Source organism: Aquarana catesbeiana, linkage group LG03 (genome assembly GCF_042186555.1).
Source record: "Aquarana catesbeiana isolate 2022-GZ linkage group LG03, ASM4218655v1, whole genome shotgun sequence".
Classification (NCBI taxonomy): domain Eukaryota; kingdom Metazoa; phylum Chordata; class Amphibia; order Anura; family Ranidae; genus Aquarana; species Aquarana catesbeiana.
In genome coordinates this window covers 707,849,959-707,868,098 of record NC_133326.1, presented here as the reverse complement: position 1 = coordinate 707,868,098, position 18,140 = coordinate 707,849,959, and the positions used below count along the sequence as shown (strand labels likewise).

General features: G+C 46.6%; 1 long non-coding RNA gene across 1 annotated transcript; it reads right to left on the bottom strand.

Annotated features, from left to right (window-relative positions):
• Positions 1 to 12,279: 12,279 nt before the first annotated feature.
• LOC141133623 (uncharacterized) lies at positions 12,280 to 16,995 on the bottom strand. Its single transcript, XR_012243102.1, has 2 exons — positions 13,952 to 16,995; positions 12,280 to 13,839 (listed from the first exon to the last, which is right to left on the bottom strand). It is a non-coding gene; the product is annotated as an uncharacterized lncRNA (long non-coding RNA).
• Between the last annotated feature and the right edge of the window lie 1,145 nt (positions 16,996 to 18,140).

Genomic DNA, 18,140 nt, shown 5'->3' with positions numbered 1-18,140 from the left:
GAAGTCACCTGCATCCTAGCAACAATGCTTCAGAAGCCACCTGCATCCTAGCAACAGATGTTTCAGAAGTGACCTGCTATCAGAAACCATGACTCAGACCGAGACAGAAGTACAGTTAAGTCATACTTGTTTAATTATAAAAGTAAATAGAACAAATGTATTTAAAGCATAGCCAAAGTTCGGTAACCAGAATGGATAGTCAGACAAGCCAGAAAGTCAGGAAGCCAGGGATGAGCGTCGTGGAACAAAAATCAGGATCTGGAGCCAGAAGAAATGTCAGCCAAGCAAGTCTTTAACAGGAACGCAGGAGATAGTCTCTGTGATGTTGACCAAGGCGAAGGCAGAGATCATCTGGGCTGGAAGGCTTAAGTAGGCAGGACTGACGAGCAGGATATCATCAACAGGTTAGCCACTGTGGAGCAGTGGCGGCTGGTGCTCAAAATTTCTGGGGGGACGCAAACAAACTGTAAAATTATGAAAGAAAAATCCCATCAATTGCAGCCTCACTGTGCCCATCAAATGCAGCCACTGTGACATCAAACACAGCCACTGTACCATCAAACGCAGCCACTGTATCATCAAACGCAGCCACTGTGCCCATCAAATGCCGCCACTGTGCCCATCAAATGCCGCCACTGTGCCATCAAACGCAGTCACTATACCATTAAACGCAGCCACTGTGCCATCAAACGCAGCCACTGTGCTCATTAAATGCAGCCACTGTGCCATCAAATGTGGCCACTGTACCATCAAACGCAACCACTGTGCCATTAAATGCCACCACTGTGCCATCAAACGCAACCACTGTGCCATTAAATGCCACCACTGTGCCATCAAACGCAGCCACTGTGCCATCAAATGTGGCCACTGTACCATCAAACGCAACCACTGTGCCATTAAATGCCACCACTGTGCCATCAAACGCAGCCACTATGCCATCAAGCGCAGCCACTGTACCATCAAACACAGCCACTGTGCCATCAAATGCCACCACTGTGCCATCAAACGCAGCCAATGTGCAATCAAATGCTCCCACTGTGCCCCAGCAAATGCTGCCACTGTGCCCCCCCCCCCCCGCCCCGAGTGGCGAGCGGTGTCCTCTATTACCCTCCACGTCCTCAATGTCTTCTCCCGTCTATGATTGGACGCCTGATAGGCATTGAATTACAGCGCCTGTCCTTTCAGCTAATCAGGTGACAGGTAACAGACCCGAGCACCTGATTGGCGGAGAGGCGGTTCAGTGTTAGGAGAGCGAATATTTATTCGCTTTTCTGACACAGCTGGGTGAACGGCATGGCGCTCGCTGTTTACCTTTTTCGATCCCTATTAGAGCCTGTGGCTCTAATCAGGTGCTTCAAAAACACCCTCCCCCCACCGCCGCTGTAATTCAGGCACCCGGCGCCCGAAAAGGGGCCGGGCGCCTGAATAGGGTGTGGCAGCGACAGCCATGGACACATGGAAAGATTCATGCAATACATGAATCTATCTATTGGTGATAGAGGGGGTGGCTGGAGAGAGGGGGCGGCGCCCGTGCGCCCCTTATGGATGCACCGCCACTGCTGTGGAGAGATAGGAGCTGGCAATTAGACGACAGCTGAGCGGCCAGCTCAGAGAAGGAAGGGCTGAGCCCAGCCCTGACAGTACCTCCTCCTCAATGACCCCTCCCCCTCGGAGGACCGCCAGGCTTGAGGGGAAAACATCTATGGAAATCTCGGAGGAGGACAGGGGCATGTACGTCTGAGGATGAGACCCAAGAGCGTTCCTCCGGACAGTACCCCTTCCAATGCACCAGGTACTGTATGTGCCACGGAACCTACGGGAGTCAACAATGGACTGTACTTCATACTCCTCATGGTTCTCAACCTGTACAGGGTGAGGACGAGGCACCGAGGTGGTGAAGCGGTTGCAGAACAAAGGTTAATAAGGACACATGAAATACATTTGAAATCCGCATGTTAGAAGGAAGGTCTAATGAGTAAGCCACTGGGTTAATCCTGCAAAGAATACGGAAAGGCCCAATAAACCGAGGTGCGAACTACAGAGAGGGAACAAGAAGTCGAAGGTTGCGAGATGACAGCCAGACCCTGTCCCCAACCTGGTAGGAAGGCACAGGCCGGCGTCTGCGATCAGCATGGAGTCTGTACCTATCATTAGCATGTCGCAAAGCCTCCTGGATTTGTGCCCAAGTGGAACGAAGACCACGGAGATGCTCCTCTAACGTAGGAATACTCTGCCGAACAAATGAGTCAGGCAACATGGAAGGTTGGAAACCATAGTTTGCCATAAATGGGGACAATCGGGAAGCAGAATTCAAGGCACTATTGTGAGCAAACTGCGCCCACGGTAATAGGTCTGACCAGTTGTTATGGTCAGAAATATAGCAACGTAGGAATTGCTCCAAGAACTGATTGGCTCTTTCTGCGGCCCCATTAGACTGCACGTGATACGCAGAGGAGAAAGCAAGCAGAATTCCCAACTGTGCACAAAAAGCTTGCCAGAACTGAGACACAAACTGACTACCCCTGTCCGAGACAATCCCCTTGGGTAGCCCGTGTAAGCGAAAGATCTCCCAAGCAAAAATGGAAGCCAGTTCCTTAGAAGTGGGCAACTTCTTAAATGGAATACAATGTGACATTTTTGAGAACCAGTCAACCACTATAAGGATAATGCCCCGTACACACAGTCGGACATTGATCGGACATTCCAACAACAAAATCCATGTATTTTTTCCCACGGATGTTGGCTCAAACTTGTCTTGCATACACACGGTCACACACGGTCTGCTTGTCGGAAAATCCCATCGTTCTGAACACGGTGATGTAAAACACGTACGTAGGGACTATAAATGGGGCAGTAGCCAATAGCTTTCGTCTCTTAATTTATTCTGAGGATGCGTGGCACTTTGTGCGTCGGATTTGTGTACATACGAATTTCCGACAACAGATTTTGTTGTCGGAAAATTTTATAGCCTGCTCTCAAACTTTGTGTGTCGGAAATTCTGATGGAAAATGTGTGATGGAGCCCACACACGATCGGAATTTCCGACAACAAGGTCCTATCCCACATTTTCCGTGTACAGGGCATAGCTGTGTTGCCCCGGGAGTTTGGGTAACTCCACAATGAAATCCATAGACAGATGGGTCCAGGGCCTCTCTCCATCGGGTATGGGTTGTAGGAAGCCCACTGGAAGGTGTTGTGGAGTCTTACATGGAACACACATGGAACAGGCAGCTACGAAGGCGGTTACATTAGCACGTAGACTAGTCCACCAGAATTGTTGGGAAATGGCCCAAAAGAGTTGATTCTTCCCAGGGTGGCCAGCAGTCTTGGGGAATGGTAAGTCTGGAGCGCGGCAGTACGGAGACTCTCTGGGACAAAGCAGCGGTCACAAGCAGACCCGGATTTACTCCCTTTGCCGCCCCAAGGCCGGGTCCTTCAATGCCGCCGCCCCCCCCCACACACACACACATACCACGTCCTTTATCGATGACTTCTACAATAGATCAATTAAAAACATATCTCCATACACGAGAACACTGAAAATAACTGGCTTTAATTGTACAGACTAAAAATACTTCAGGGTAAGCGCGCGAGGGGTAAGGATTTTTCGCAGGGAAATTTTCAAGGCAATGGCTGGTGTTAGTGCTTCAATCATCCCCGGCACCATGGTTGTTATGGTGTCAGGATAATTGAAACACATTATTTCTATCATTACATTGTAATATAAACTGAAATAGTTCAACTCACCATAATGCAGAATCATTGGGAGCCCTGAGCGTGTCACTTGCCACCATCTCTTGTCACTTTCCACCATGCCTGCCACCAGATGGGGATGTCACTTGCCACCAGATGGGGATGTCACTTGCCACGCTGCCTGCCACCAGATGGGGATGTCATTTGCCACGCTGCCTGCCACCAGATGGGGATGTCACTTGCCACTATGCCTGCCACCAGATGGGGATGTCACTTGCCACTATGCCTGCCACCAGATGGGGATGTCACTTGCCACGCTGCCTGCCACCAGATGGGGATGTCACTTGCCACTATGCCTGCCACCAGATGGGGATGTCACTTGCCATGCTCCCTGCCACCAGATGGGGATGTCACTTGCCATGCTCCCTGCCACCAGATGGGGATGTCACTTGCCATGCTCCCTGCCACCAGATGGGGATGTCACTTGCCACCAGATTGGGATGTCCCTTGCCATGCTGCCTGCCATCAGAAGGAGGAGGAGGGCGGAACAGCGGTGCGGGCAATGAGAAATGTCATCTCTCTCCACTGCCGCCGCACCGCTGACATTACTAGATACTCTCGATTTTTTTAAAAATGGCGCCACGCGGCGCAATCACGCTACTGCGCATGCGCCGCCCGGCCGAGCGCTTACAAACTTTCCCGAGCCCGGCCGGCTTCGGAACAGCGCATGCGCAGTTGCGTGGTCGGCTCACGGCCATGTTTTCTATGGGCACTGGTGCCCATAATAGACAGCACGAAAGGGGGGGCGGCCGCGAAGTCGCTGCAGGAGCGGCGCCGCCCTTACACCACTGCCCCCCCGAGGCCTGGCCTCGGTGGCCTTGTGGCAAATCCGGCCCTGGTCACAAGGTTTCTCAGGAGCATGGACCTGAGCAGCAAGAATTTTGTCACCCAAAGGAGAAGTGAGACTGGTGCAAACCGTAGCCAGAATACGATCAGGGGGAATCACAGGAACCGGAACCGACTCCATCTTGGAAGTGAGGAAAATTGTCGTGACAACGCGTCAGCCCTTGCATTCTTAGTACCGGGTAAGAATGAGACAATGTCATTGAAACTAGACACTAGAAAAGAGCCCATCGCGCCCTTCTGGGAGAGAGGCGTTTAACCTCAGACAAGAATATGAGATTCTTATGGTCAGTAAGAATGAGAACCGGCACAGTGGTACCTTTGAGGGGATGTCTCCATTCTTTTGGGGCTAAAATGATCGCCAACTGCTCTCTGTCACCAATCTCATAATTGCACTCCGCAGGTGACAATTTCTTTAAAAAGTAGCCACAAAGATGCATAGCGATCTCAGAAGTAGGATGTTGAGACAGAAGGGAGCCAACTCCAGTCTCAGAAGCATCAACCTCAAGGATAAAAGGTAACGTAGGATCAGGATGTGCCAACCCAGGAGCAGAAACAAAGGCAGCATTGAGACTCTCAAAGGCCTTAATGGACTCCGGAGACCAACACTGTGGGTTACTGTCATTTCTGGTCATATCAATCAGGGGCTTGACCAGAGACTAGAAGTTACGAATAAACTTCCGATAATAGTTGGCAAAGCCAAGAAAACACTGCAGAGGACATAAACCCACGGTCGGAGCCACTTTAGGACTGCTGAAAGTTTCTCTGGGTCCATCGAAAAACCAGCAGTGGAATTGACATAACCCAGGAATTTAACCTGTTCACGATGGAATTCATACCTCTCCAATTTACAATAGAGCTTGTTCTCTCTTTGTTTCTAAAGCACACGACAGACATCTGTGTGATGAAACCTCGAGAACGTGCGTCTGCAACATACTCCTCCGTGGCCTTATCCTCCAAGACCGACAAAGGGTAAACCCGGCCACAAGGGGGTATGGCACCAGGTTGAAGGTGAATTGCGCAATCATACTACCAGTGTGGAGGCAAACTATCGGCTTGACTTTTGTCAGACATCGCTAAAATCGCGGTACTCCTCTGGCAGGGAGGAGAGTGAAGAGGTGCACAGGACCTTGGCTACCTTCTGGAAGCATGTCTTACTGCATTATGGCGACCAGGAGAGATCCTCAGCAGAGAGACAATCAAAAGAGGGGTTGTGCCTCTGTAACCAAGGATAACCAATAACCAGCGGAAACTTAGTTGAGGAAATCACTTGGAATTGGATTATCTCATGGTGAATGGCCATGGACAACGGAACAGTCTCATGAGTCACATGGGCAGGCTGTAGAGGTCTCCCGTCAAGAGCCTCAATGGCAACTGGAGTGTCACGCAGCTGCAGCGGAATCGAGTGCTTCCATACAAAGGCAGCATCAATGAACAGGCCTGCAGCCCCAGAGTCGATTAGAGCCTGTATCTCGAAGGACGACTCAGCCCAAGAAAGAGTAACCGAAACCAGGGGCTCATCCTTCTGGATAACTGGGGACGAAACAACGCCACCTAAGGTCTGTCCGTGACAGGACCTCAAGGTTCAGGCGTTCCCTGGACGGGTAGGACAAGACTTCAAAAAGTGACCTGCCTGGTCACAATAAAGGCACAATCTCTCCCTCCTCCTAAGGGTTCTCTCATCCGCAGAGAGACGCGTGAAGCCCAAGTGCATGGGTTCATCTTCACTGACTGACTCGGTACCAGGAGGCATGGGAGGTGAGGGAGGCAAGGGTGGGACTGCAAAGCTCGGAGACAAATGTTCAGGAGGCCTCGGCACGCGCTCCTTAAAAGAGAGTCTTTCTCTGAGTGTGGAGTCAATGAGGATGGCAAACGTGATCAACTTCTCCAGCTCAGTGGGTATATCTCTGACTGCTATCTCATCCTTGATGGTATCTGAGAAACCATGAAAAAAAGCAGCCATGAGGGCCTTATTGTTCCAAGCAACCTACGCTGCCAGAGTACGGAATTCAATGGCGTAGTCGGCAACAGTTCTCATACTCTGATTAATGGACATGAGGCACTTGGCAGCAGAAGCGGAGCGTGCGGGAACGTCAAATACCCTTTTAAAAGAAGCCACAAAGTCAGGGTGACTCAAGACAACAGGTTTTTGTGTCTCCCATAGAGGGTTTGCTCAGGCCAAGGCTCTCTCAGAAAGCAAAGATATCACGAAACCTACTTTGCTTCGGTCTGTGGGAAACGCCTGGGGCAGCATCTCAAAGTAAATCTCAACCTGGTTGAGAAACCCTCTGCATTGAACTGGATCGCCCCCAAATCGCTGGGGAAGTGGAACGGAACCAGACGTACCTCTTATAGAGGTAGTACTCGAGGTGGGTGCCTGCACAGAGACCGGAGCAGCAGCAGGGACAGCCTGCAACATAGGTTGTACCGGAGCAGCCACAGTGGGAGATTCCAGGTGAGTCGTGCGACTCAGGAGCGTTTGTAACGACATGGCAAACTGATCCATGCGGTGATCATGCTCATCCAATCTGGAAAATATATTACCAACAAGTGGATTGACTGCATATTCTGAATTCATGGCCTTTGCCTACTGTCAGAAACCATGAAATCAGACCGAGACAGAAGTACAGTTAAATCACATTTGTTTAATAATAATAATAATAATAATAATTAAGTAAATAGAACAAACATTAGTCAAAACATAGCCAAAGTTCGGTAACCGGGACTGACGAGCAGGATATCATCAACAGGTGAGTCACTGTGGAGAAATAGGAGCTGAGTGGCCAGCTGAGAGAAGGAGGGGCTGAGCCCAGCCCTGACACCTGCATCCTAGCAACAAATGTTTCAGAAGTTGCCTGCAACCTAGCAACGATGTTTGAGAAACCACCTGCATCCTACCAACAGGTGTTTCAGAAGCCACCTGCATCCTAGCAATGATTCTTCAGAAGCCACCTGCATCTTAGCAACAGATGTTTCAGAACTCACCTCCATCCTAGCAACAAATGTTTCAGAAGTTGCCTGCAACCTAGCAACGATGTTTGAGAAACCACTTGCATCCTACCAACAGATGTTTCAGAAGTCACTTGCATCCTAGCAATGATTCTTCAGAAGCCACCTGCATCTTAGCAACAGATGTTTCAGAACTCACCTGCATCCTAGCAACAAATGTTACAGAAGTCACCTGCATCCTAGCAACAGATGTTTTGGAAGTCACCTGTATCCTAGCAACAATGTTTCAAAAGCCGTCTACATCCTTGCAACAATGTTTCAGAAGCTGCCTGCATCCTAGCATTGATGTTTGAGAAGCCACCTGCATCCTAGCAACAGATGTTTCAGAAGCCAACCTGCATCCTAGCAATGACATTTCAGAAGCCACCTGCATATTAGCAATGATGTTTCAGAAGTCACCTGCATTCTAGCAACAGATGTTTCAGAAGCCAACCTGCATCCTAGCAATGACATTTTAGAAGCCACCTGCATCCTAGCAACGATGTTTCAGAAGCCGCCTTCATCCTAGCAGTGATGTTTCAGAAACCGCCTGCATCCTAACAATGGAGGACATTTCAGCTCCATCCTAGCAATGGACAATGCTTCAAAATCCAGCTGCATCCTAGCAACAGATGTTTCAGAAGCCACCTGCATCCTAGCAACAGATGTTTCAGAAGTCACCTGCATCCTAGCAACAGATGTTTCAGAAGTTAGTCTGCATTCTAGTAACAGATGTTTCAGAAGCCACCTGCATCCTAGCAACAGATGTTTCAGGAGTCGCCTGCATCTTAGCAAGGATGTTTTAGAAGCTGGCAATCTGGAGAGGATAAATCTCACCATTCACTTTTATGGGGCATGGTGGTAGGCAATATAGTCTCTCGATTGCGGCATTCCCTATTTTTAACATGCCGTGCCGTGAAGTACAGCTTCTGGGCCGTTATAGTCTGTATAGGACTGCCTGGTTTTGCAGCCTCACAGTGTGCATGTGAAAGGGGCCTTGGGGGGGGGGGGGGCTATGCTGTTCCTCTGAAAAACAATCTACGGTGGAGCATCTAATACGCTGTAAGGGAAATTAAACTCTAAAAAAGGCTGAACCACTGCGCCGCACCACACAGTTGCAGGTTGCTACATCTAAATGGGTGGCACCGCCAGCTAAATGCGTCATGCTGTTTATTTTTGCCGCATCTGCAAAGCACTGCATCGTGGCCATGGCATGTGTACAGCTATGAGAAGATGCATACCCCTCTTAGGTGGGCGCTTTTACACCGCCCTGGCCACCTGTGTGATCAAGACCTTTCGGCTATAGCGTTATCCCGCATTCAAGATACGTTTCACGTGTCTTCCGTCTCATTAATAAATGCTGCACTGCCTCTGTATTTCAGGGTTTCTTTTCCCCAAGGGGCATAGAAGTGCATATGGGTGTGCCTGGGCACACCCTAATCACCCCACACGGTGCAGATTCCCCCTGCTGCACAGGACCCCCCCCCCCCACAGGCAGTGTTTCTGGCTTCCCCCCTCTTCTTGCCCACCGGCTGCTGCAGGGGATGTTTCAGGATGGAAAGCAGGGGGAGGGGGCCAGTAAATACGTCATTTGCTGGCCTTTTCCTTTTTTGAATGAACACATTGAGTGATCGGTACTGTTCGCTCACTATGTTCGTTCAGAACTGTAGCATAGCAGACTGTGTTTGCTATGCTTCAGTTTGTGAATGAACAGGAAGCCGCTCAGCACAGAGCACTTCCTGTTCATTCATGTGTAGTGCAGCTGAGGCTGCAGAGAAAGGGACTGAGGAATCTCTTTCTCTGTCTCAAAAGTGAGACATAAGGCGTCTGTTTAGACCCCTGATATCTCATCAAAGCCCCCCTAAAAAAAATAGTAAAAAATAATATTGTTAATATATATATATACAGTTGCAATAAAAAGTATGTGAACCCTTTTGGAATGATATGGATTTCTGCACAAATTGGTCATAAAATGTGATCTGATCTTCATCTAAGTCACAACAATAGACAATCACAGTCTGCTTAAACTAATAACACACAAAGAATTAAATGTTACCATGTTTTTATTGAACACACCATGTAAACATTCACAGTTCGGGTGGAAAAAGTATGTGAACCCCTTGGATTTAATAACTGGTTGAACCTCCTTTGGCAGCAATAACTTCAACCAAACTTTTCCTGTCTTTGCAGATCAGACGTGCACAACGGTCAGGAGTAATTCTTGACCATTCCTCTTTACAGAACTGTTTCAGTTCAGCAATATTCTTGGGATGTCTGGTGTGAATCGCTTTCTTGAGGTCATGCCACAGCCTCTCAATCGGGTTGAGGTCAGGACTCTGACTGGGCCACTCCAGAAGGCGTATTTTCTTCTGTTTAAGCCATTCTGTTGTGGATTTACTTCTATACTTTGGGTCGGTGTCCCGCAACACCCATCTTCTGTTGAGCTTCAGCTGGTAGACAGATGGCCTTAAGTTCTCCTGCAAAATGTCTTGATAAACTTGTGAATTAATTTTTCCTTCGATGATAGCAATCAGTCCAGGCCCTGACGCAGCAAAGCAGCACCAAACCATGATGCCCCCACCACCATACTTCACAGTTGGGATGAGGTTTTGATGTTGGTGTGCTGTGCCTCTTTTTCTCCACGTATAGTGTTGTGTGTTTCTTCCAAACAACTCAACTTTGGTTTCATCTGTCCACAGAATATTTTGCCAGTATTATTATTATTATTCAGGATTTATATAGCGCCAACAGTTTACACAGCACTTTACAATATAAAAGGGAGACAATACAGTTCTAATACAAAACAATACAATAGGATTAAGAGGGCCCTGCTCAGAAGAGCTTACAATCTAATAGGGTGGGGCAGGTGGTACAAAAGGTTGTAACTGTGGGGAATGAGCTGGTGGAAGTGGTAGGAGATTAGTTGGAGACGTGATAGGCTTTCCTGAAGAGATGAGTTTTCAGGGATTGCCTGAAGGTAGCAAGAGTAGGAGATAGCCGGATAGATGGAGGTAGCGAGTTCCAGAGGATGGGAGAGGCTCTGGAGAAATCCTGGAGACGAGCATGGGAGGAGGAGATGAGAGAGCTTGAAAGCAGGACTGCCAGTACAGCTGTGGAACATCCAGGTGCTCTTGTGCAAACTGTAAACGTGCAGCAATGTTTTTTTAGGACAGCAGTGGCTTCCTCTGTGGTATCCTCCCATGAAATCCATTCTTGTTTAGTTTTTTACGTATCGTAGATTCGCTAACAGGGATGTTAGCATATGCCAGAGACTTTTGTAAGTCTTTAGCTGACACTCTAGGATTCTTCTTCACCTCATTGAGCAGTCTGCGCTGTGCTCTTGCAGTCATCTTTACAGGACGCCCACTCCTAGGGAGAGTAGCAGCAGTGCTGAACTTTCTCCATTCATAGACAATTTGTCTTACCGTGGACTGATGAACAGCAAGGCTTTTAGAGATACTTTTATAACCCTTTCCAGCTTTATGCAAGTCAACAATTCTTAATCGTAGGTCTTCTGAGAGCTCTTTTGTGCGAGGCATCATTCACGTCAGGCAATGCTTCTTGTGAAAAGCAAACCCAGAACTGGTGTGTGTTTTTTTATAGGGCAGGGCAGCTGTAACCAACACCTCCAATCTCATCTCATTGATTGGACTCCAGTTGGCTGACACCTCACTCCAAATTAGCTCTTGGACATCTCAATAGTCTAGGGCAGGGGTCTCAAACTGGTGGCCCTCCAGCTGCTGTGAAACTACAAGTCCCATGAGGCATTGCAAGGCTGACAGTTACAAACATGACTCCCACAGGCAGAGGCATGATGGGACTTGTAGTTTTGCAACAGCTGGAGGGCCGCCAGTTTGAGACCCCTGGTCTAGGGGTTCACACACTTTTTCCATCTGCACTGTGAATGTTTACATGGTGTGTTCAATAAAAACATGGTAACGTTTAATTCTTTGTGTGTTATTAGTTTAAGCAACTGTGATTGTCTATTGTTGTGACTTACTGTAGATGAAGGGTTCACAAATCACATATTGCAACTGTATATATATATATATATATATATATATATATATATATATATATGTATTTTTTTTTTTTTTTTACAATATTATTTTTTAACTTTTTTTTAGGGGGGCTTTGATGAGATATCAGGAAAAGATATAATAAAATATTTAGAAAAATTTGAGGGGTGTTCTCACTAGTTTTGTGAGATAGTGTATATATGTGTGTTTGAACTTTGGGGTGCACACTGTAATGCAGTAGGCTGGGAACACCACCTATGCCAAGGGGATGTGAACAATGTAAACACTTAAAAAAAAAAAAAAAACTCATGCCAAGCGCTTACTTTTTCGGCGCATTCACCATGCATTTTTTGAAGCGTTGCAATTGGATTCAATGGAGGTGTCAGTTGTGACGAAGCCTAGAGAACGTGGCAGGCCATAAAAATCCTTGACCCCTCACATATACCGTATGTGCATGCGTAGACTGCCCCATCACCTGGCATTATTTTTACTGCCTAGCTTGTTGGCAGGCAGCTTGGAAGTGCTAAAAAAAAAAAAGGCGGCGAAATCACGTGTGAAGCCCGTGTGAAAGAGGCATTAGTGCATTTTCATGTACAAATTGTGCAAAATAGCGCTAAAAGAAAAACCCGCTGGCCTTTAGGTTATTGCGTGTATATAAGAAAGCCATAGGGAGAACTTTGTTTGGGTAGTAGAAAAATAGTTTATTCATCAGTACAGTTACATTCATAAAAAAAACATTCATTTCTAGGAACGACCATCATTGTGAATAGCGCAGGATGTACCCGGAGGTATAGGCCCAGATCCCCATACCTGGAGAAAGATATATAGACAAGGGATGCCTAATATGATAAGTCACTTTAATATAGAGTACAGTCTGCGGGCTCCACATTGTAAGAGATCCATTAGAGCTTTGAAGAGGATTTAAAGGTAAACTCCAGGCAAAAAAAAAAAAAATGCATTTTAAATATATTCTTCAATTTCCACAAAGGATATAAAGCTACTTTTTTTACTTTGGGTGATAGGATTCTTCAATACAGTTTGTTTTTATTGTTTTAATACAGCTACGGTGGTGCTGTAGCTCTATAGCTTGTTCAAAAAACAGTAATGAGCTAAAGTTCGGACCGAACCCGCGGAAGGACGTCACGTGATCGCAGGCCGCCAACCCAATCAGCAAGGAATTTTGGATAATTGACATCGGCCACCATCCCTGCCCTTTAATTGGCTGCGTAAGGGTAAAGGTGCTGGCTAATGTCAATAATCTAAATATGACCACTAGGCCGTAATTGGACAATGTTATTGGTCAAATTTTGGGTACGTGACCGTATTAGGTCAATCACGTCACCATAAACTTCACTAATACCTGAATTTTTATTTTGTGAGGTTGGTGGGGCTGGTGGCCTATTGTCTTTAACTGATGGGGCTGGTGGCCTGCTTTCTGTACCTAATTGGCTGGTGGCCTACTTTCTGCAACCAATGGGGCTGGTGGCCTGCTTTCTGTAACTGATTGGGCGGGTGGCCTGCTTTCTGCAACTGATGGGCTGGTAGCCTGCTTTCCGCAACTACCTGGGCTAATGGCCTGCTTTTCGCAACTGATGAGCTGGTGGTCTGCTTTCTCCAACTGATGGACTGGTGGCCTGCTTTCTGCAACTAACTGGGCTGGTGACCTGCTTTCTGCAACTGACTGGGCTGGTGGTCTGTTTTCTATAACTGATGGGCTGGTGGCCTGCTTTTTGCAACTAACTGGGCTGGTGGCCTGCTTTCTGCAACTGACTGGGCTGGTGGCCTGCTATCCGCAACTGATGAGCTAGTGGTCTGCTTTCCGCAACTGATGAGTTGGTGGTCTGCTTTCCGTAACTGATGGTCTGGTGGCCTGCTTTTTGCAACTAACTGGACTGGTGGCCTGCTATCCGCAACTGATGAGCTGGAGGTCTGCTTTCCGCAACTGATGAGCTGGTGGTCTGCTTTTCGTAACTAATGGGCTGGTGGTCTGCTTTCCGTAACTGATGGACTGGTGGCTTGGTTTCTGCAACTAAATGGACTGCTGGCCTGCTTTCTGCAACTGACTGGGCTGGTGGCCTACTATCCACAACTGATGAGCTGGTGGTCTGCTTTCTGCAACTGATGAGCTGGTGGTCTGCTTTTCGTAACTAATGGACTGGTGGCCTGCTATCTGCAACTGACTGGGTTGGTGGCCTGCCTTCCACAACTGACTGGGTTGGTGGCCAGTCTTCCACAACTGACTGGGCTGGTGGCCTGCTTTCTGCAACTGACTGGGCTGACTGGGCTGGACTGACTGGGCTGGTAGCCTGCTTTCTGCAGCCGATGGGTCGGTGGCCTGCTTTACGCACCTGACTGGGCTGGTGGCCTGCTTTCTGCAACTGACTGGGCTGGTGGCCTGCTTTCCGCAACTAACTGGGCTGGTGGCCTGCTTTCTGCAACTGACTGGGCTGGTGGCCTGCTTTCCGCAACTAACTGGGCTGGTGGCCTGCTTTCTGCAACTGACTGGGCTGGTGGCCTGCTTTCCGCAACTAACTGGGCTGGTGGCCTGCCTTCCGCAACTGATGGGGCTGGTGGCCTGCTTTCTGGGGGTTTGGGCCGAACTGGGTTTGGTCCAAGCCCTAGCTCATTGCTAGTCAAAAATACACCCCAGCATGCTGACTGGCAGTAAAAAAAAACAGCAGAATGCCGAGAGAAGATCCACAATCTGCCCTATTCTCCCATTGGCACATGGGCGCTGCAGCAGAACCTGATTGGCTCCTGGTCCTGAGTCTGAAATCAGGGGATTGCAGGAGGCTAATAGACAAATTTCACTTAGCTCCAGTCCAGTTTTAAGTGAGGAAAGCCCATTGAGGGGTAAGACTGTCAATATATTGAACATTTTGTAAGATTAAAACCCATCTCTACAAATTTGACCTCTAGGAGAGTCAATTTACTGGCACAGCACCCTTCCTTCTTGCAATCATAGCCCTTTTCTCTTCTGGGAATGTCTAATTACTGTCTGTGCAGGCCCAGCTCCTCTGTCCCTCCCTTTACCTCCCCACATAGATTTTATGTAGCTAATGTGAGAGGAGTGACGGAGGATACTATAGAATGACACTTGTGTGAAGGGTCTGAGTCTGCTGGCATCACATCTAAAAAAAAGAGGGGCGGGGCATATTTTCACCGGGATTTCCATCCAAGGCTATTAACAACATGGTAAAGACCTAAAAGACATTCAGGAGTGTAAGCGAGGACATGATTGTCCTTTATTAATAAGCCTAGTGTACCATTATCCGTGTTCTGTTAACATTCCCCCTAAAACTCGGCGTCTATTTTGCGCTATTAAGCTAAAAGTATTGAGTTCTAGTGGGGCAGCGGAAAAACTGCGGCAGTGTCAGGCAGGCGGGACAGTTAACCTCTTCACTCCTGCATTGAATAGTTGATTAGCTTCAATGTTAATACATTAATCATCGTCAACGATTGCATCAAAGAGCACCTGTGTCATAGTACCAAACATAATGCTGTGTAGGAAGAGTTAGACTCTAAAATGGCTTCTTCCAGAGATAAAGCTTTTACTGTATTTTGGGAGTGAGATGTGTAACGGCACCCTATACTCCTGTTTAACTCCATTTTGTTTAAACTACATGGCCAAAAGTTGGTGGCAACCTGAGCATCACACCTACATGGATTTGTTGGACATCCAATTCCAAAACTATGGACATTCATATGGAGTAAGCTATAACAGCCTCCACTCTTGTGACAAGGTTATCCACAAGAATTCGAGGTATGTCTGTGGGAATTTGTTCCCAGTTCAGCTATATGGGTATCGGAGAGGTCAAGTAGTGATGTTGGATGAGAAGACCTGGCTCACAATCAGCATTCCAAAGGTGTTCAAGTAGGGTAGAGGTCGGGACATTCCCCAAGTGTTGACATACAGTCATATGAGCATTTGCGAGGTCAAGTGGTGATGTTGGATTAGGCGACCTGGCTCACAATCGGCATTCCAAAGGTGTTCAAGTAGGGTAGAGGTCAGGGCATTCCCCAAATGTGGAAGTCATACAGTCATATGAGCATTTGTGAGGTCAAGTGGTGATGTTGGATTAGGCGACCTAGCTCACAATCGGCATTCCAAAGGCCTTGAAGTAGGGTTGAGGTTAGGGTTTCCTCCACACCAAACTTATCAAACCACGTCTTTGTGGAGCTGGCTCTAGTCTTCTGGGAAGGCGTTCCCAGATGTCGCAATATCAAACCGCGCTGTGAACTAAAGGAATGACAAATAAAATGCTGTAACCTTATATAAATAAAACCATGAAATATATGACTAATCAAATAATGAATGATTGATAGTCTATTCAGATTGTAAATCAATCTCCTCCGTGTAGATATCACACACACAACACCCGAGACTAGTGACAAAAGGTAAAGAGGCTGCCTTCCACCTCCGCACAAACTGCCGCTTTCTAGACTTGTGCAATTCGTTTCGTAACAAATCGAAATTCGGCCGAATTTTGCATCTTTCAGACATTCGGATGAAACGAAATTCGAACGAAATTATAGCGCATATAACGAATGAATTCGACATGATTCGGTAATTCGTTAAAGATCTAATGAAACAAGAGGTCAACTCAAAGTAAATCTTACAGTCCAATCAGCTGTTGAATTTTGTTATGGAGGTTGGATTACTGGCAAAGTGCATTCCTGAGAACTGAGTGAGAAGGGTGTTGCATTGTATTTGAGCAGAGGAGAAGAGATATTGTCATTGTGTGCGTTAAAAGATTCAATAAACAAACGACTTTCCAAACTACGAATCATTATCACGAATATATATACATACATAAATATCGAATTTCAACTAATACGAACGAAATTATAGCGCATATAACGAATGAATTCGACATGATTCGGTAATTCGTTAAAGATCTAATGAAACAAGAGGTCAACTCAAAGTAAATCTTACAGTCCAATCAGCTGTTGAATTTTGTTATGGAGGTTGGATTACTGGCAAAGTGCATTCCTGAGAACTGAGTGAGAAGGGTGTTGCATTGTATTTGAGCAGAGGAGAAGAGATATTGTTATTGTGTGTGTTAATAGATTCAATAAACAAACGACTTTCCAAACTACGAATTATTATCACGAATATATATACATACATAGATATAGAATTTCAACGAATACGAACGAAAATATAGCGCATATAACGAATGAATTTGACATGATTCGAGATTCTACATCGACTCTCTACAAAAATAAGGAATTATCTAAAAACGTATTAACGTAACATAACGAATATAACAAAACAAAATTATGTATTTTACGAACGACCACGAACCAAAACTAAACGCAATTTTCCGTTGTGCACAAGTCTACCGTTTACTGGATCATACGGATCTCTTAATTATAGGAGATTGTATGCGCCTATGGCTTAATGCCCAGCCAGGGCCTTTAATTGTTCACAGTCAGGATCCCAGCACCTTTGCAGGAGTATGTGGCTCAATCGGGAGATTTATAGCAGAGGTTACCCGGAAACAAAATAATAAAAGTGCTTCCATAGCGTAAAACCATAGACATTTATTTAAAAGGTAAAAAGTATTGCACTTACATTAGTGTAAAAAATATCATGTGCAGAGCACTTCCGTGTATCGCGGTGACGTCAGCACTTGGGAGGAGCGACGTTGGGAGGAGCGACGTGCTGACGTCACCGCGATACAGGGAAGTCCCGGACTTACAGGCTGTTACAGAGAGCCGGCCGGCTTAAGTCTTTACTCTGCACATGATGTTTTTACACAAATGTAGGTGCAATACTTTTTACCTTTCAAATAAATGTCTATGGTTTTACGCTATGGAAGCACTTTTATTATTCTTTTCCGGGTAACATCTGCTATAAATCACCTGATTGAGCCACATACTCCTGCAAAGGCGCTGGGCTCCTGACTGCGAACAAGTAAAGGCCCTGGCTGGGCATTAAGCCATAGGCGCATACGATCTCCTATAATTAAGAGATCCATATGATCCGGTAAGTCGCAGTTTGTGCGGAGGTGGAAGGCACCCCCTTTTCCTTTTGTCACTACTCTCGGGTGTTGTGTGTGTGTGTGATATCTGCATGGAGGAGATCGATTTACAATCTGAATGGACTATCAATCACTCACTATTTGATTAGTCATATATTTCATGGTTTTATTTATTTAAGGTCACAGCATTTTATTTGTCATTTCTTAAGTATTGGAAAATTGTTTATTGATGTGTGTATCTTGCAGCAAAGCCGCAGCTGTTTACATTTATTATTCTGGTTTTCAATCACTTATTTGGTGTCACCACATTTTGAGGATAGCGCAGTAATTTTAAATTATACCTATAGTTCCCAGATGTTGGACTGTGTCTCAGGGAATTTGTGCACACTCAGTCATGAGAGCATTTTTCAGGTCAAGTGGCGATGTTAGATGAGAAGAACTGTCTTACAGCGGACATTCCAAAGGTGTTCAGTTGGGTTTAGTTCAAGGCTCTGTGCAAAGCCACTTGAGGTCTTCCACACCAAGCTCATCAAACCATGTCTTTATGGAG